General features: G+C 38.8%; 1 long non-coding RNA gene and 1 other non-coding gene across 4 annotated transcripts in view; one reads left to right on the top strand and one right to left on the bottom strand.

Annotated features, from left to right (window-relative positions):
- LOC105710443 (uncharacterized) overlaps positions 1-19,057 on the bottom strand; it is a 140,490-nt gene extending 121,433 nt beyond the window's left edge. For 2 of the 3 annotated variants that reach the window (XR_010341216.1, XR_001105787.3), the window contains exons 1-2: positions 18,710-19,057; positions 17,091-17,778 (exon numbers count right to left, since the gene is read on the bottom strand). This is a non-coding gene — a long non-coding RNA (uncharacterized LOC105710443). The remainder of the gene's footprint in view (positions 1-17,090; positions 17,779-18,709) is intronic. The other variant, XR_001105788.3, reaches the window with a different exon arrangement.
- LOC135273445 (U6 spliceosomal RNA) lies at positions 10,074-10,180 on the top strand. Its single transcript, XR_010341249.1, has one exon. It is a non-coding gene; the product is annotated as a U6 spliceosomal RNA (small nuclear RNA).
- Positions 19,058-20,579: the final 1,522 nt, after the last annotated feature.

The following is a 20,579-nucleotide window of genomic DNA, read 5'->3' as shown; positions in this document are numbered from 1 at the left end:
ATGCAAATAAAAACTACATCGAGATACCATCTCACGCCAGTTAGAATGGCAATCATTAAAAAATCTGGAGACAACAGATGCTGGAGAGGATGTGGAGAAATAGGAACACTTTTACACTGTTGATGAGAGTGTAAATTAGTTCAACCATTGTGGAAGACCGTGTGGCGATTCCTCAAGGATCTAGAAATAGAAATTCCATTTGACCCAGCAATCCCATTACTGGGTATATATCCAAAGGATTATAAATCGTTCTACAATAAGGACACATGCACACGAATGTTCATTGCAGCACAGTTTACAATAGCAAAGACCTGGAACCAACCCAAATGCCCATCGATGATAGACTGGACAGGGAAAATGTGGCAAATATACACCATGGAATATTATGCAGCCATCAAAAACGATGAGTTCGCGTCCTTTGTAGGGACATGGATGAACCTGGAAACCATCATTCTCAGCAAACTGACACAAGAACACAAAATCAAACATCGCATGTTCTCACTCATAGATGGGTGTTGAACAATGGGAACACATGGACACAGGGAGGGGAGCACTATACACTGGGGTCTGTTGGGGGTGAGTAGGGGGACAGCGGGGGTGGGGAGTTGAGGAGAGATAGCATGGGGAGAAATGCCACATATAGGTGAAGAGGAGGAAGGCAGCAAATCACACTGCCATGTATGCACCTATGCAACAATCTTGCATGTTTTTCACATGTACCCCAAAACCTAAAATGCAATTTAAAAAATAAAATAAAATAAAAAATTAAAAAATTAAAAAAAAGAAAATAGCTAATTCTATTACCAGTACTTATTCAAAATAAATGTAGTATGTGGGATAGTACCATTGAGTAAATTATTGAGATGGAGTATTTATCCTGAATATATTTTATAATTCCAATGAAGATCAACTTGTTTTTAATACCATTTATAGTTTTGATCTGCCTCTTATTTGTGGTTATATACTATACTTGGTAATACTTATAGGCCTCAGGTACAGTGTAACCATATATGTTGAGACAGTGTAAGTAATTGACATGCATAATCCGTGCTTTCAATCCATTAAGTCATGTGCTGAAGTAATTTTTAACCACTGTGAAATGATACTTCTCTATATAATCATCATAATATATTAATATTATAATTCAAAAATAAAATAAAATAAAATTATATATGCATTTTCTTCTTAATGTTACCAAAACAGCAATTGGATGACCAGAACCAGTGGTTTAAGAGGAATCTGATATTCTTCCATGACACTGTTTTCAGGATAAAAATATTTTTCATAATATTTTAAGATACATCTTATCAAAAAATAGAATTTTCTTTAGCATAAGCTTTTATAATTTCCATTCTCAAAAACTCTTAAAATTTTCCTAAAATTTATGTTTAATGAAAGTTCTCTATATTTTACCTATAACAGATTTTTAAGTGAATAGTAATGTGCAGATGACATATTTTAATATTGTATTGTTCTCTGTAATATGATTAGCAATAAATAAGAATAATTTAAATTTGTTTAAAACTTCAGCATTGTTACAAAGATTACATTAAAGATGTGGCCTTTCCACTCAAACCTTCAAGGTAGCTACTATTAAATTGAGAAAAAAGGGCATGGGGGCAAGGAAGCAAATAAATAAGTGAGACTTGAGAAGGACATCTAGCCAAACTTCGGATATATTTACCAGCATGGGGAACTGACTGGAAGCCAACAGGTTAGAAACTTCCTAAGTTTCTGAGTAAATTGTACACCAAACAAACATGATCCCAACCCAAAAAAGTCTTTGACTATTTGAGCATTAAAGCAATCCTCAGAACCCCACACTTACATAAACAGGAAGGCCCTCAAGAATACACTCCCAAAGGGCCTCTTCAGATGTGGCCATGGAGGACAGGACATGAAGATCCTCCCAGCGGATGGACCAAGGGCCATGGGCTAGGGAGTCCATCCCAGAAAGCAGAATCAGAATCTAATCAAGGAACTTCCCCACTCACAGGATAGGCTGCCTTCATAATGCCTGCTCGATAGGATTCCATATGTTCCAGCAGCCAGTAATTACTGAGTGTCTTCCATTCTTCTCTTTTCTAAAGGATAGTTTTGGCCCAGCATGGTGGCTCACGTCTGTAGTCCCAGCATTTTGGGAGACTGAGGTGGGAGGATCGCTTGAACCCAGGAGTTCAAGACCAGCCTGGCAACATAGTAAGACCCCATCTCTACAAAAATTAGAAAAAAAATTTAGACAGCATGGTGGTGCATGCCTGTAGTCCCAGCAACTAGGGAGGCTGAAGTGGAAGGATGGCTTGAGGCCGGGAGGTCAAGACTGCTGCAATGAGCCATGATTGTGCCACTACACTGCAGCCTGGGCTACAGAACAATACCCTGTCTTAAAAGTAAAAATAAAAGATAATTTTTACAATAGTCCTCCTGCCCCCTGCTCCACCATTATATATTGAGAGAGGAAGGGATGAACAGCCTGTCTTTTTACTCACAGGTTACCACCAGAAGCCCCATCCAGACACCATGGATAAGACTGAGCATCACATGCAGACCCTGGACTTTGTGCTGCAGCTGCTGCTGTGCTGACTTCATGAGTTTTGGGGTTGCCTCTCCATGTCTTGGGTTTGCCTCCCTGCGAAAAGTGCAAGTGTGTTCTGTGTAAGAGAGGAAGAACAGATCATTTGTGACCAGAAGGAAAGACTGTGGAGGACACTAGTTAGCTAGTCTCCAAAAACCACTTCCTTTTCTCCTGGGCACACTGCTACACTATGCTTTCCAGGCTTCTTTACAGCTGCCATGCCATGTGTCTCTGCTCTGACCAATGACATGTGGGCACCAGGCCTGGTACATTTAGCCTCTGACTCAAGACCTTCTGTGCCCTTTCTCTTCCAATGGCTACACTGGAGATGCCTAGGACAATCTTGGGAGTCGCAGTGTGAAGATGGTTGATCCAAACATGGAAAAACCTGGGTCCCTGAAATCCTGTGTCCCTGAGGGTGGAGAAAGGTCACCCTCTAGAAGTGACTGCATTTGACTACTATCTGAGAAAAAAATAAATAAGCTTTACTCATATTAAATTGCAGAGATTTGGGAGTTTATTGCTAGGTTACCCTAATCTATATACAAGCAGAAGGAAAAGCACAGGCAAAGAGAGGGGGATTGAAATTCATGACATAGCCTGAGGAGAGTGAGGGGTTCTCTAGACATGAGGGACAGAGTGACGGAAGATGAGCTTGAAGGGTTCTTTTGGGAAAATTGCTGCAGGTCTTGAATGCCATGAAAAGATTTAGACTTTATTCCACAGAAAATGGGAACTATCAAAAAAAAATTTTTTTTCTTCAATTGAAAACTGCTATGGTAAATGCTGTCAGTAATCTGTCTCTTCTAAAGCAATTAAGAATCCAAATCTTTCACACACTATTGCCTCCCAAAATTGGAAACGTGAAAAATGTAATCACCAAGCTGACAACAGCTTTGCAGTCTGTTAAAGCTGCAACTCGTATCAAAATGGGTCCTGCCAAATTCATTGAGAAATCAGTAACTATCAGAGAAAAACTCCTAACTTGTAAAATCTGCCTCTTCATGAAACTGTGTGTGTGTGTGTGTGTGTGTGTGTGTGTGTGCATGTGTGTATGAGAAAGATATATATTTTTCCAGGTAATAAATGGTATTCATGCAACAAAACAAAATTTGGAATGGGGCTTCAATTAAGACCACATTTACCAAACTCCTTCTGCATGACAGGTGTTCTCATAGGTGCCTATGATAGAAAAATAAATGATCAACCAGGACTTCAAATCACTCCCAGATTAATGCAAGTGGTAGGCACATAAACAGGTTAACCATAAGGGCACATGTTACTATAAAAAAAATAAGACTCACTAGATCTATGGCAGTTAGGAGAGAATCAGAGGTGGAACTGAACTTTCTCAACCTGATCCCAAAGATCATTCTTCATCAGACCCAACCTGTCTTTGCAGGCTGAAATTCCACTACTTTTCTTCACATGATTTCTTGCTTTTAGACCTATCCTGCACTTTTCCACTTCCATGCTTTGCTCTCTGCCTCGAATTCTCTCCCTGACCTATCACTAGCCTGTGTTTACAGTGCCACTAAGATTCCTCTCAGGAAATCTTCCCTGGTTCCAGCGGGGTGTATCTTTTCCCTTCCTTAGAGCCTCCTCATCTCTTCCTGTCTCTCAGGAAGTGACCACTTTCTGCTTTACATCATAGCTATTTTCTGACTTGCTGGTCTTGTCTGATCTCTACGCTAAACCATAAGCCCCCTGAAGACCAGGAGTGTTTCCATTCCTGTTTTATACTTCTGGTATCAAGTACAGCAATTTGTAGGTACATGGTGAATGTTCAGTAAGTATTTTCTGGATGTTGGAATTAAAACTCAAAAGCCACTGGAGACACTGAATCTGTACACAACATTGCAACCCTCTCCTTGGTCCACAGCTTCGTTGTTGGGTGATATATGATGTTTTCCTGGGGAAGGAAAAAGGGCAACTTTGTAAGAGAATTAAATGATGGTGCAAAGGAAAGTAAAAATAGTGCTACACTCCTGGTTCCAAATAGTGTGTAGCTGGATAACAAAAATGAAAACTTTCCAATAAGCCAATATCTTAGCTTATTGATTAAAAGAGATTGTAATCTCTAAGTCTTCTTTAGTGCAAAATAATCTTTTATAAAAGAATCTCTATTCGCATCATGTCAGCATTCTCTTCCAAAATCCAGCAGGAGAAAATGGACAGTTGCCTCCTTGTCTAATATCGACACCATTAACAAATAGTATTAACTTTCGGGCAGCTGAATGAAGAAGAAATATTGACTCTCTGTAATGTTCCCACATTGGTGCTTTAAGAGTGCTGGAAGCTAAAACATAGACAAGTCAGCATTACTCAGTATAAACTGGCCAAAGCCAAAAGGAGAAAAGATCAATGTTCATAAAATATTGAGGTAAATCCAATTTGTTTACTAAGATCTGGAATATAATAATGAAGGAGAAATACACTTGATATTTAAATGAAGACAAACTTAGGGTAAATAAAAATATGTAGAAATTTTGTCTCATTTGGGTAAACTTTAGATTTTAGTTAACTAAGACAAGAGCAAATCAGAATGAAAAGATAAATAAATCCATAAAAATTTATTGAAAGTAGATTTTGGGGGGAGTGATCCTGAATTGGTTAAGTTCTAGGGCCTACCGGCCACTGAAATTATTACAAGAAGACTGGAAAAGCCGGAAACGGTGGCTCATGCCTGTAATCCCAGCACTTTGGGAGGCTGAGGCAGGCAGATCACAAGGTCAGGAGTTCGAGACCAGCCTGGCCAGCATGGTGAACTCCCTCTCTACTAAAAATACAAAAATTAGCCAGGCATGGTGGTATATGCCTGTAATCCCAGCTATTCGGGAGGCTGAAGTAGGAGAATCCCTTGAACCCGGGAGACAGAGGTTGCAGTGAGCCAAGATCGCACCACTGCACTCCAGCCTGGCAACAGAACAAGACTCTATCTCCAAAAAAAAGACCTGGAAATACATATACATATCAAGCCTTGTCTATGGATTGTACAAATGATATGCCTAACCCATATGTACTACCATTTGACATGAACACATGGATACTTTACTGATGACTAACAGAATGTCAGCAGGTTAGGGAATCCAGGCAGGCTAATCTCCCAGAGACACACTCCGTGATAAAAGCTGTCAGAGGGAGGGAGGGAGCTCTACTTTCCAGGGGGGGCACATAATCAATGGCAGGGATTACGGTAGGAGCATGGACTTTGAAAGGCTCTGAGTAGAAGAGAGAGGGGTAGAGCCAGTAAGACAGCCAAGACAGCCTAAGGCTGCGTGGGAAGCAATGGAACCTCTCAGGGCTTCAGGAAAATTTCCACAATCATAAAATTCTGTATATGGTGAAAATGTTTGTGGAAAATGGTTAAAAGGCTGAGCTTCTGGATTTGACACAGGAATCCTCCCACACAGCAAAAAATAAAAATAAAATAAAAGTGTGAATAAAGCAAAATATAGGAATTAGAGTGGGAAACTCAAAGAAACACAAACAGCACTTTGCCTGTTACAGTGTTACAGGCGCTGGAAATGGAGTTCAAGCCAAATGTCACCTGAAGGCAATGGGGACCTTGAGTCATACCTTAGTTCTTATAGTGGTGTTGTTTTTGTTTTTGAGACAGGGTCTCCCTCTGTCACCAAGGCTGGAGTACAGTGATGTCATCTCAGCTCACTGTAGCCTCAACCTCCCAGGGTCAAGGAGTCCTCCTACCTCTCAGCTTCTCAAGTAGCTGAGACTACAGGCATGTGTCATACCTGGCTAATTTTTGTATTTTTGTAGAGATGGGGTCTCACTATATTGCCCAGGCTAGTCTCAAACACCTGGACTCAAGGGATCCGCCCACCTCAGCCTCCCAAAGTACTGGCATTATAGGTGTGAGCCACCACACCTGGCTGTTGATTAAGAGACAGGATCTCACTCTGTGGAGATCCTCCTGCCTCAGCCTCCTGAGTCGCTGGGACTATAGATGCAGGCCACCACACCTGGCTAATTATTTTTTTAATTTTTGCAGAGATAGGGTCTTGCTATGTGGCCCAGGCTGGTCTTAATCTCCTGGCCTCAAGCAATCCTCCCCTCTCAGCTCACCCAGTGGCTGGGATTACAGGCATGAGCCACAGCACCCAGTCTTAGTTTCTTAAATAAATTCATTGTTAAATGTTCCCGAAATCTTGGAAGCTTTATTCCACTACTGTTTTCTCAGTTGATGAAATAATTTTTTAATGGTTTACATTTTAAAACATTTTCATATTATAAGAGTTAGGAACGGCCAGTCACAGTGGCTCACACCTGTAATCCCAGCACTGTGGGAAGCTGAGGCAGATGGATCACCTGAGGTCAGGAATGTGAGATCAGCCTAGCCAACAAAGCGAAACCCCATCTCTACTAAAAATACAAAAAATTAGCTGGGCATGGTGGCAGGTGCCTGTAATCCCAGCTACTTGGGAGGGTAAGGCAGGAGAATTGCTTGAGCCCGGGAGGAAGAGGTTTCATTGAGCTGAGATCACACCATTGCACTCCAGCCTGGGTGACAGAGTGAGACTCTGACTCAAAAAAAAAAAAGACTTAAGACTCATTATCTTCAGAGTATTAGCATGTTATGGTTGATGTCAAGAACACAAAATTGTTAGCCTCATCAGAGGGAAGGCTGAGCTGAGTCCACTGCAGGCCATGGTCTTTAAGGAGAGCATCCATTGACTACATCCCGACCCCATGTGCTACTGAGTGACTAGAATGCTGACCACAAGGAAGGCCCAGAATGGGTGTAAATGGTCAGAGCTGTCATCAGAATTAATGCTTTTCTTTTCTTGCTATACCTAATTTAATCCCACAACAACCCTAGTATCTCAATAATTAAGACGAAGAAACTGAGGCACAAAACTGATGAATAATAAATGCAAGTGTTACATACATAACATTTTTAAATGAACCTTTCTCTCAACTCTTTTTCTTATAGTAACTTTACGAGTCTGGAATTTAATAGAAGTGCTTTATAGTTCCAAGTTCTTAAGAACCTACAATTCCCTTTATAGTAATTAGGGATGTTATTTACATCTGTATCTCTTATTTTCAAACTTGGTAATTGAGAGTCAACATTTAAAGTCTAATTAAAATATAGACTTTCAATTACTATGTCCTCGGGGAATGCTCCAACTTACTAAGACATAGATTTGGCATTAATTCTTTCAGAGTTAATCTTTCTGATAAAATATCTTACTTAAGTTTATTGTTTTTCACATTTACCATATTGACAAAGACAAGGGAAAAATGCCTGGGTGAGGGAAATGAGTGCTGAGGAGGCAGAAAGGATGACTTAAAACAGGGGGTGATGATTATTAACAAAATTACAGCAGCAGCAAATAAAATACCTGGTGAAACAAAGAAATCAAACTTCAGAGTTGTGAGAGTGATTCCTAAAACGAACACCATAGCCTACATACAGAGCTAAGGGTCAGAATTAAGTTTAACCCTGAGTTAGGTTTCCCCCAGGGGAAGGGATCACACATTTATGACGCCAATATGAGGTGTAATGCAAACCTACATAATAGGTGCTCATTAAATTGATTTGAAGCTGAAAAAAATGAATACTTTTAGAAAAGTACTTTAGCAGAAGGGAATAGAAGGTAAAAGAAAGGCATGTGACGTCCAGGTGTGTGATGTGGCTTGGTCACAGGCTTAGTAAGCACAGAAGCTGAGACTCTTAAGATTTTCTCTTCGGATTATCAATTGGCAAGTTCTCAAACTCTGATAAGTTTCTTTAGTTCAAGAAAAACTTAAATTCTTCCCTATGGCAATAGAATATATCAAGAATTGGATATTTAAGAATGCCTACAACATACATCCCCTATTCATCTGGCTTTTCTTTTCCCTAAAAAGCTGTGTAACCTTTCTAGGTTAATTAGGAGAAAATAATATTCATTTCAAATTCTCCTTTTCTGATATTTCTTTCTACCACCTTCAAATATTTGGGCTTTGTCTTCAGCTTGAATAATATTTTTTAAAACACACACTAGGATTTCTATTCATTTCAGTTCTGATTAGAAATGCAAGGTCAGCTTTACTTTATGTATAGCATTATGGAAATTCTGATGCAATCAGATGCTGGACACTCTTCAAAGCCACAAGAATTCCCACATAGATATATTTATGGCAATACAAAAATCTCTCCACTTCCTACAGTACATTTCCTGGGAAGAAACCCAAAAATTTCACAATCAATACAGGTACAGCATCAATTAAATAAAGCTTCATCTCAAAGCTTTCAGAGCAAGAGCAAAATCACTGGCCCAGGACACAGGGTCCAGAACTTTGCATCTGGAAAAAGTGCCTTGAGATTCTTCAAATCCCCCTATTCTTTTTGAAAGAATCATCAAAGTCAATTGTGTGGACACAGAGCCAACTCACTAAGAGTGGATATAAAAAGGGAGACTTCATTCGGATTGAGACATGGTCAGAGAAGAATGAAAACTGTTATCCCCAGCCTCAAATGTCACCCAGTAATGTTTCTAACCACTCTTCCTGATGAAGTTATAAAGTCGCAGAAATTTAGAATTAGACAGGCATTAACATATCAGCTAGATTCCAGAGCAAAACACTACATCAGATGCATGACTATCCATACTTAGTTAACTTTTTATGTTTAATGAAATATATTTAGAGATAAGCAAAGAAAGTCTGAATTTAGCATTTGTTAAGTTGCTGGCAATTTTACATCTAACTTCAATTTTAAAATTACTTGCAAAAACCAAGGAGGTACTGTATGATATTTAGGAAAATAGTTATTTGGGAAATTCTGATATGTGTTTTTTAAATTTTTAAGCATCTGTTTTGAAACTGATTTTAGACAACACTGAAAAATGACAAGGTTATCAGAAAAAAAAAAACTGAAAAATATCACATGTATATTACTTCTCTGTCAAAGGGTGAAAATCATGGTCACAAGCACGTGTCCCCTGGTGGTTCTAGTGGGATCTCTGTCCCACTGGCCAGGTCAACTGCTTGAGTCTTAAAGTTCAACTAAAGCAGACAAGAGGCAGGAATTTTATTCCGACATTCCTCTATGGCTTTACAACAACTAGATTTCACAATGTGACATCTTTTTCCCCGAAGTCCAAGACTTTTTAAATAATGAGATCATAGATACTATTTTCCCAAACTTGTTACCACTAGTCAGTCACTTGGTTCAATTATCGAGTCCTTTCATTTAACACAGGACAGAATGAGCCCTGATGAGACTTTCTGGAGAGTAATGTGCCATCTACCTCAGAGAACTGGCTTTAAAAATTATGTCTTCCTTTAGCTCTGAAAATATATCATGTCTCCGAGATAAAGCAAAGCCTGAAACGAAACACAACTGTCATCCACGTAACCTTGATTTTCTGGGATAGTCCAATTTTGTGTATTTGAATATAGTATTGTGTCTAATAATAGAGGTGTGATTAAAGAAATTATAAAATATCAGACAATGGGCAACCACATAGCCATGTCAAAGATGTTGTGGAAGGCGCTCACTTCGGCAGCACATATACTAAAATTGGAACGATACAGAGAAGATTAGCATGGCCCCTGCGGAAGGATGACACACAAATTCGTGAAGCATTCCATATTATTTAAAAAAAGAAAAAAAAAGATGTGGAAGAATATGAAATTGAAAATGTCTGTAATATGTGGTAGATTAGAAGACAAGATACAAAACGCTATTAGAGTACAATCCTGATTTTGTAGGGAAAAAATGGCAGGGAGAAGGCAAAGATACTCCAAAATAATAATTGTAATTATATTTGGGTGATGAAATTATATAATTTTTACTTTTACTTTGAACCTTGCCATATTTTCAGGTTTTCTATGAGAATATTATTTTACTAAATAGATTTAAAATAATTGTATAAAGAAAATAATTACTATCATCCAGTCAGCAAAAGGTATCCTGAAAAAGTAAAAGTTGCAGTATGTTCTACAATCTTCAGTATAAGCATCTTTTTTATGGCCTTTGAACTTGCTTTTGTCTCCCTTTTCTAGTCAAATCTGTATTATTTTATATTGCTGCATAACAATTTACTCCCAAAACTTAGCAGCTTAAAACAACACACATTTACCATCTCAGTTTCACTGGGAAATGATTCTGGCCACAGCTTCTTTGGGTCCTCTGTATTGGACACAGAGTCAATGGACTCTGTTGGACAAAGCAGTCTCTGTCAAGGTGTGGATGTGGGGTCTGCAGTCTCATCTGAAGTTCTGACTGAGGAAGGAGCAACATCCCAAGTTCACTCAGTGATTGTCCATAGCAGTCAGTTATTCACAGGCTGTTGGAGAAAGGACCTGTTACTTGCTAGCTAGTGGCCAGAGGTTGCCTTCATTTTCTTAACAGTGCACCTCTTCCACTTGGCAGCTTGCTTCATCAAAGCATGCAAGCTGAAAAGACAACAGGGAGGATCTGCTAGCAAGACAGAAGGCACTATATTTTATAACCTAATCACAGAAGCAACATTCCACCACCTTCACCGTATTCTTTTGGCTAGACACAAGTCATTAAGTTCAGCTTGCAATCAAGGATAGAATATTACACCAGGAGATAAGGACCATCTCTGAAGTCTGCCTACCACATCATGCTTTCCAATTAGTCTTTTTTTCTGTTTATCTGATATACCTTAGAATCAGTCCTCCTCTTTTATATCCTCAATTTCCCTTCCTTCATAGTCTATAAATTTATTTTTAAATACAATAAAAATCAAGTGTTCTGTTTAAACTTTAAAGTTTTGGTTAAAATAAATCATTCAAAATCATCTTTTTATGATAAATTGATGGATTTGGGGGATTGTATATGTCTTTGAGGACTCTTATATCCCTTTAATGGGAAAATAAAAATCCTTCATGTCATTTGTAATACCAACAAGCTATTTTTAAAAACCTAAATTTTCAGTGACTTATGATACAGAGCCAGATACAAGGGCAGAATAGAAGCCTCCAGTGATTGTGTCCCTCACTGCCCCCAAGGACACCAAGTAAACAACTGTCTACACAGAAACAACGCCTGCTGGCTGAGTGCGGTGGCTCACGCCTGTCATCCCAGCAATTTGGGAGGCTGAGGCAGGTGGATCACTTGAGGTCAAGAGTTCAAGACAAGCCTGGCCAACATGGTGAAACCCTGTCTCTACTAAAGATACAAAAATTAGCCAGGTGTGGTGGTGGGCACCTGTAATCCCAGCTACTTGGGAGACTGAGGCAGGAGAATCACTTGAACCAGTGGGCAAAGGTTGCGGTGAGCTGAGATCACATCACTGCACTCCAGCCTGGGCAACAGAACGATACTCTGTCTCAAAAAAAATAAATAAATAAAAACCTGCATAGGAACCAAAAATCAGGTGAGCACTCATAGTACCTGGTTTTAACCTCATCTCGCTGAAAGAGGCACTAAAGAGATAGAAAAAATAATCCTGAATCTCTCGGGCCACCACTCCACCCAAGGTGCAGGAGGAGGGGTGTAGAGAAAACAGCAATTGTGAGGCAACATACTACATCAATAACCTTGGGTGAGCCTCTCAGTCTTGCTGACTTCAGGTACCAGCATGGCCACAGCAGGGTAGAGCACCAAGAAAGTTCTTGGGGTCTCTGATTCCAGGACTTGACTCTTGGAAAGAATTTCTGGACCTGCCCTGGAGGGGAGTCCACTGCCCTGAAGAATGAGTTCCAGGGTAGGCCGGATTCAGGACAAGCTGACTTAAGAGACCTTGGGCCTTTAGGAAATGTCTGTGATAATCTGACAGTACTCCTCATGGCCAGGGGTAGCAGTGGCTATGGAGTGAGGCTCCTCTGCCTTTGGAAAAGGGGAGGGAAGAGTGGAAAGGACTGTGTCTTGTGGTTTGAGTGCCAGCTCAGCCACAATACAATAGAACACCAGGTATACTTCTAAGGTTTGTAACTCTAGTCCCTAACTCCTGTATGGCACTTTTGGACCCACCCGGGGTTTAGGGGACCTTGCCACCCAGAAAAGGGCACTGACCTAGCTGGCTTTGCCACCTGCTGATTGGAGGGCCCCCAGTCTTGAGCAAACATAGACAGTAGCAAGGCAGTGGTTACAGCAGACATTGGACAAGACCCAGTGCAGTGCTGGCTTCAGGTCTGACCCAGCACAAAGCGGTAGTGGCCACAGGAATGCTTGTGTCACTTCACCCCCAGCTTTAGGTGACTCAGAACAGGAAGACTCTGTATGTTTGGGACAAAGGGAAGAGAACAAGCCTGGTAATCCAGAGAATTCTCCTGGATCTTGTCCAAGAGCATCAAGGCGGTACCTCTGCGAGTCTGCAAGAACCACAGCATTACTGGGCTTGGTGTGGTCCCTAAAGCAGAAACAGCTTAGATCACAACACTCAAGTCCTTTCAAATATCTGGAAAGCCTTTCCAAGAAGGACAGCTACAAATAAGCCCAGACGATGAAGACTATAAATCATGATACAGTCCTCAGATGGAGTAATATTCAATCATTAAAATCATGCTGTAGGAGAATATTTATTATATTAGAACTGCCTTCTATATAGTTAAATGAAAAAAATCAGGATCTAAAATGATATGTAGAATGTGATTCTAATATGTTAAAATATATAAGTAAATAGGTAGGAATAATACCAGAAGTATGCACACCAAAATATTAACAGCATTTATCTTTGGTTGTTAAAAATCTCAAGTGATTTTTCTTCCTCTTCACAATGCTTTCAGAATTTGAATACTTCGTTAATTAATACATTAAATTTTTCTCTCCTCTCAACAAAGCAATATCTGAAATATATTTATTACTGACATTGTCTCTGCTAAAAATACAAACGTTGGCCAGGCATGGTAGCATGTGTCTGTAATCCCGGCTACTCAGGAGGCTGAAGCAGGAAAATCACTTGAACCTGGGAGGTGGAGGTTGCAGCGAGCAAAGACAGCACCACTGCACTCCAGATTGAGTGACAGAGTGAGACTCCATCTCAAAAAAAAAAAAAAAAAAAAAAAAAAAAAAGATGCAAGAACCTTTAAACCTTTACCACAATGTGGCAAGAGGCATAGGCTTTGGAAATCCCAGACTTTTCCTAAAACTGAAAATGTTGTACATTTCAGCTTTAAAATGTTATACAACATTTTCTTGCCAAAATGAACTTCTAAGTGCAGGGCCTGTTCTGTAGTAAGTTAAATGATATAGCAATAGCAATGATATTTTCACTTACACTGCTGCTTTTATATCTAAGAGCCAAGAGATTTATAGCAGCATAAATTTCTCAATATATAGGACATTTCAAACATTACATTATCCACAGTTTTTAAAACAAAAGTGAAAATACCCATTATGAGAATGGCTGAACTAGTACCTCAACAATCAAATAATCAGGGATAGAATTTCACTAATTAAGAGTCAGTGTCTAGAACAATTGAAGGAGAAAAAGCATTCAATTGGATCAGTTCTTAGAGTAAATAAAATATCACTAACATTTACCATGGCTTGTGAAATCCAATTTGGAAAGTAAGTATGTAACTTATTGGGATTGGGGAGATGCTTGAGTAGGGACAAAAAGGAAGCAAAAAAAGGCCTTTGCTCATCTAAATCAGGTAAAAGCCTATTCGCTCTTTAATATGATTTTTCTATATCCTTTGCACTAAGATACTCTGTAATAATGAAGTCGGCCTTTAAAATTCTTTCAAGTAAAAGACTTTGTATCAGAACAAAGGATTTTTTAAAATAAAAGAAAACTGGAACACTTCAATCACCCAATAAGACAACTATCGTACAGCTGAAACAAAACAAAAACACAGCGGATGGTTGCCCACTGAGTCTCAAACTAAAAGTAGCCCTGCTATGTGCCATATCACCAAAGAGAAATGCAGACAAAGGTGTGTACCAACAAGATGCCACATGCCACACAACTCAACAATTGATCTTTGTGGATTTTTTTATTTTTCCATAGGCTATTAGGGTACAGGTGGTATTCGGTCACGTGAGTTAAGTTTTTTAGTGGTGATTTATGAGATTTTGGTGCACTCATCACCTGAGCAGTATACACTGTATCTTATTTGTAGTCTTTTATCCCTCACCCCACTCCTATTCATGCTCCCAAGTCCCCAAAGTCATTGTATCATTCTTATGACTTTGTGTCCTCATAACTTAGCTCCCACATATCAGTGAAAACATACAATGTTTGGTTTTCCATTCCTAAGTTACTTCACTAAGAATAATAGTCTCCAGTCACATCCAGGTCACTGTAAATGCCACTAATTAATTCCTTTTTATGGCTGAGTAGTATTCCAGTGTGTGTATATCTATATATATATATATACCACAGTTTCTTTATCCACTCATTGATTGATGGGCATTTGGGTTAGTTCCACAATTTTGCAATTGAGAATTGTTCTGCTATAAATATGCGTGTGCAAGTATCTTTTCATATAATGACTTATTTTCCTCTGGGTAAATACCCAGTAGTGGGATTGCTGGATCAAATGGTAATTCTACTTTTAGTTTGTTAAGGAATTTCCACACTGTTTTCCATACCTAGTTTACATTCCCACCAGCAGTGTTGACGTGTTCCCTGATCACTGCATCCATGCCAACATCTACTGTTTTTTTATTTTTTGATTATGGCCATTCTTGCAGGAGTAAGGTGGTATCGCATGTGGTTTTGATTTGCATTTCCATGATCGTTAGTGATGTTGAGCATTTTTTCATGTGTTTGTTGGCCATTTGCATAACTTCCTTTGAGAACTGTCTATTCATATCTTCAGCTCACTTTTTGATGGGATTGTTTGTTTTTTACTTATGATTTCAGTTTGCTATAGATTCTGGATATTAGTCCTTTGTCAGATGTATAGATTATGAAGATTTTCTCCCACTCTGTGGGTTGTCTGTTTACTCTACTGACTCTTCTTTTTGCCATGCAAAAGCTCGTTAGTTTAATTAAGTCCCAACTATTTACATTTGTTTTTATTGCATTTGCTTTTGGGTTCTTGGTCATGAAATCCTTGCCTAGGCCAATGTCTAGAAGGGTTTTTCCAAGGTTATCTTCTAGAATTTTTATAGTTTCAGGTCTTAGAGTTAATTCCTTAATCCATCTTGAGTTGATTTTTGTATAAGGTGAAAGTAAGGATCCAGTTTCATGCTTCTACATGTGGCTAGCCAATTATCCTAGCACCATTTGTTGAAAAGAGTGTCCTTTCCTCACTTTATGTTTTTGTTTGCTGTGTCGAAGATCAGTTGGCTGTAAGTATTTGGGTTTATTTCTAGGTTCTCTCTTCCGTTCCATTGTCTATGTGCATTTTTTTTTAGATGGAGTTCCACTCTTGTTGCCCAGGCTGGAGTGTAATGGTGTGATCTCGGCTCACCGCAACCTCCGCCTCCTGGGTTCAAGTGATTTAAGCCTCCCAAGTAGCTGGGATTACAGGCATGCACCACCATGCCCAGCTAATTTTTTGTATTTTTAGTAGAGACAGGGTTTCTCTATGTTGGTCGGGCTGGTCTCAAACTCCTGACCTCAGGTGATCTGCCTGCCTTGGCCTCCCAAAGTGCTGGGATCATAGGCGTGAGCCAGCACATCCAGCCTATATGCCTATTTTTATAGCAGCACCATGCTTCTATACACCAACAGCAACCAAGTGGAAAATCAAATCAAGAACTCGACCCCTTTACAATAGTTGCAAAAAAAATAAAATATTTAGGAAGATACCTAACCAAGGAGGCAAAAGACCTCTACAAGGAAAACTACAAAACACTGCTGAAAGAAATCAAAGATGACACAAACAAATGGAAACACATTCCATGCTCATTGACTGGTAGAATCAATATTGTGAAAGTGACCACACTGTCAAAAGCAATCTACAAATTCAATGCAACCCCCATCACAATACCACCATCATTCTTCACAGAATTAGAAAAAATTCTAAAATTCATATAAACCAAAAAAAAAAAAAAAGCCCACATAGCCAAAGCAAGACTAAGGAAAAAGAACAAATCTGGAGGCATCACACTACCTGATTTCAAACTATACTATAAACCTATAGTCACCAAAACAATTAATCCTTAAGGTTAACGTTTACTTCATGTCTTCAAGAATACAATCCTCTAATACAGAAGACGTTGTCTTAAAAGCAGTGGGGTCTGCTTGGGTGGTACTGTTTTATCCTGTGTCCAATGGTTACCTTCACCAACTTTCACATATGCCTCAACAAGAGATGTTAGCTATTTCTTATTCACTAATGTACAGATTTTATTTAAAAGGAGAAGCATAGCAGCATTAATAAAGAACGATAGTTTTACCAACCTATATAAATATGTTCTGGCTATTTGGTTACTAGCCATCATGCCAAAAAGAGAAAGTCTGGATGGATAGATTTTTACCAATTTGGAAAGTAAGTTTGGGTTGGTCTGACTTAAATACAGACTACTGGCAATGGCAAAAAATAAAATAAAATAAAAAGTGGATTGATAATGCTCACCATCCAATCCAGTCTCCTCATGTTTTGGTCCTCCTTTCATGACCAAAAACCTAAAGCTTACCTTTCCCAGATTTCCTTGCAGCTATGCATTCTGGATATGATTAAAGTTCTGTCAATCAAATGCACTCAAGACTTGACTTCAGAACGGAGTTAATCGTGAGAAAGATCAGGTATGAGGCATTGCCTGCGGTAGTGCAGACAGGGCAGAACCGGTGTTGTCCCCGAGTTGGTACCACTTCAGCAGGAGCAGCTTCCTGACCAGCGCAGCAGCTCCCTCAGCAGCCCACCTGGGCAGCAAGGTTTTGGGAATTCATCCTAGTGCCTGTCTTCTCAGCTTAGCGTCTTCTCTTGAGTCCTACGAATAATTATGGGGCTTGTTTAATAAAGTATACTAAATCCCTTCCCGCTTAAAACAGGGCAGATTCTGTCCTCTGTCATTGAATCCTAATAGGATGGTTTATATAAAATTCAGTATATAAGGCCCAGAAACAATGAGAGGTCCCAAGACCATCAAAAGAAACATACTCTCACAAGGGCAACGAGACTGATGTCCAAAGTGGAGACTGTTTGTGGCTTCAAAGAGATGAGTCATAATTCTCCAGATCCATAGAAAATGAGGCACATAGATAGGCCCCTGTGATTGTCGGTAAGGAGAACATGATTTCTCATGGGCTACTAAAATCCATTTCTGATGTTTGGTTGAGATATTTGGTTCCAATTAGGAGGAACATGCCATACCTAATAAAACACTGTGGACAAAGAAAATAAACAGTGGTGTAAAAATCAGCCACAAATCACTATGTTAATAAATCTAACAAAAATTTAATGTCTGATATTCACCACCTAATTGTCTGTGCTACTCCTGGAACCAATTACTAAGCCCCAGAAATTAGGAAATCCTTATGATCAAAGCAATGTGAAGAATTTAGACATTTAAAATAAGATCAATGGTTACAACAGGGCTTTTCAGTAGGTGTAGTGAAGGGAAGCTCTCTAGAAGCCATTGATTCCTTTCAACTCCCCCTTTGCTTTTATGTCCTGCTATTCCCTGTAATCTTCTTATATGCCATATCCAGTTATAAAGCTCAGAGAAAACATCCTGACTTGAGGGTATTGATTAGTGATTCAGTTGCTTCTCTTACAGGCAACTCTACCTCACACAGCAGCATGAAGTCATTCATACAGTCCCTAGATCAAGAGCTGGTAAATATGGTCATTAGGAAGAAGTTCTCTATTTTTATAATTTGTAGAAACTATTATGGTTCTAACTTTAAAAACTCTTGTTTCTAACAAATGTATTTAACTATAGCTAATGAGTCTCCCAAGTAAGAGCAGATGATAATAGAGCTAATATACAATAAGCACAGGGCTACACAGTGTTATAGCTCTAAAGTGTTAGTAAATTACTTGAATCTGAAAAACATCGGAAAGAGGAAACAGTTAGTTCAACTGGCAGCTGTCAAAACAGTCATCTTATGAATCAAGTCTGGCCATAATTCTATCTCAACAAAATAAAGATTTTTGTGATGTGATTTATCATCTAATATTGATTACTAAATTCAAAGAAGTTCAACTTTTATTTATTCAAGCAAAGGACAATTTAATTCACAATCAGCTTTTGCATAAACCTCATTTAAAAGTTTTAAAGTCATGAATAAGGTTTTAAAGTTATTAACGTACCTATTTAATTTTATGCTTGGAATGAAGTCATCTGTAACTTTCACAGAATATTAACCATAATCACCTCTGCAGCACTGCAGCACTCAGTCATTTCTTCACCTCTCAGGTCTAGAGGAACCTTGGTTGGTTAGGCAGAATTAGTCATTCACTCTGAATACCCTCTGGGACTACGTAACCATAATCCCCGAGATGTGAAAAAGAAGCTATTGGGGCATCAAAGACACATAGTTGTCAAGGGGCGATCTTAGCAGGATCACAAGTGAATTCAAAAATCAGACTGGACAAATCAGAATGGATACAAGAATGTGACAAATGCTTGAATGGCTATTCAGGTTCCCAAGCGAACAGGACACTTCAGGTGGCAGCCCGGGCAGGCAATGCCACCTACTGGTCAGCCAAGGTAGAAAAAAGAAATATCTAGTGAATTAACTTCTGCCATACTAGGCCATTTAGGGTTGTGACACAGAAATCTCCTTCTAATCAGTGAAATGAAAATTAGATCATCTACAATAACCTTTCTGGAATATAGCTACTTAATTTTAAGAGAGCAAACCAAAGTGATTAACTATGTTTATCACAAAAACCAAAAAGGAGAACAACAGACACACTCCACAGGATTTCAGAGTAAGCCCTCTTTAAAATGCCACTGTCTCTATTTCAGTCTGTCTTCCTATTTCAGAATTTTCTTGGACCTCATTCAAATTGGAATTCAATAAACATGTCCTCATTGCAAATGAATATTTGATTCTCTGGAAAGGAACATGATTGATTTCATTTTTAAAATCAACACAGTTACAGTCTGAGTTCAATATGGAGGGAAGCCTCACAAGTATTCCTTATTCATTAACTCACAAGTTAATATGTTGAAATTGACTGATTTTATGTATAGGAAAGCACTGAGTAGGAAATATATTAAGGGAATTTGGAACCATCTCTACGAACTCCCCCTTTGGCATACAGATTAGAGTTTTAATCCAGAAATGGGCTTCTGAAGCAATATAACTTCCCAATTCATTTCTCAGAACTTAAATATCTCAGAATTTTATAAGTGGTTAATAACCTTCCATGGTCCACGAAACCTCAAATGCCAATACCATTTTCAAATGGTAAATGACACACAAGATATTTGATAACAAGCTGTTACTTCTTAAATTTTTCTTTCATACCACCATAAAAAAGCCTAAAAAGCACAGCAATCATGTTTTTCTGAAACATAAACAATAATGACTCCATAAAGCAAAATACCCACCGTCTGAGTCAAATTAATGAAACCATGAAATCACCTTAAGCAGAAGCAGCTTGGAAGGATTCTAAGGCCAGCCCTCATCCTCAAAGAAATACTCAGGACTTTTCTTGTCTTAATCTTTTTCCTTAAGTCATACTAGCAAGAGTTTATTATGCCAGTGACCACAGGGTTTAAAAAAAATTCCAGACAATAATTACAAATATTTTCAAACCTAAAGAACCACTAAAGTCCTTGAGCATATGATTTCTCACCTAAAATCCATCACATAACCATTTAAATCTACTTCTTGTTGGCCTGACCTCTGTGGAGCTATTCCCTCACTCAGGCTGTAGAGAGCAGTTAATTGAATCTATAACTTTGGTCTCCAGGCTTTAATCTCCTACTCAACCTTCTTAGTCAAGTGACTAGGACTAGGACATTTTACACTGTTCTGGTAAAATATTAACAGAATCAACTTTGGAGAGAATTCAGGACTTCAAACCAGGTTCAAATCCTGTCTTTACCACTAACCAAATGTGTGCCCTAGAGCAAATACTTTAATCTCTCTGGGCCTGTTTCTTCCTTTTTAAAGTGGGGGTAATCATTACCTACTTAAAGGGTTGGTAAAGATGAGGTGAGGTTATC

This window comes from Aotus nancymaae, unplaced genomic scaffold (assembly GCF_030222135.1).
Source record: "Aotus nancymaae isolate 86718 unplaced genomic scaffold, 86718_ANA_hifiasm-v0.15.2.pri h1tg000007l, whole genome shotgun sequence".
NCBI classification, from domain to species: domain Eukaryota; kingdom Metazoa; phylum Chordata; class Mammalia; order Primates; family Aotidae; genus Aotus; species Aotus nancymaae.
Note: the sequence above shows the minus strand (reverse complement) of the source record. Positions and strands in the feature narration are given on the sequence as shown.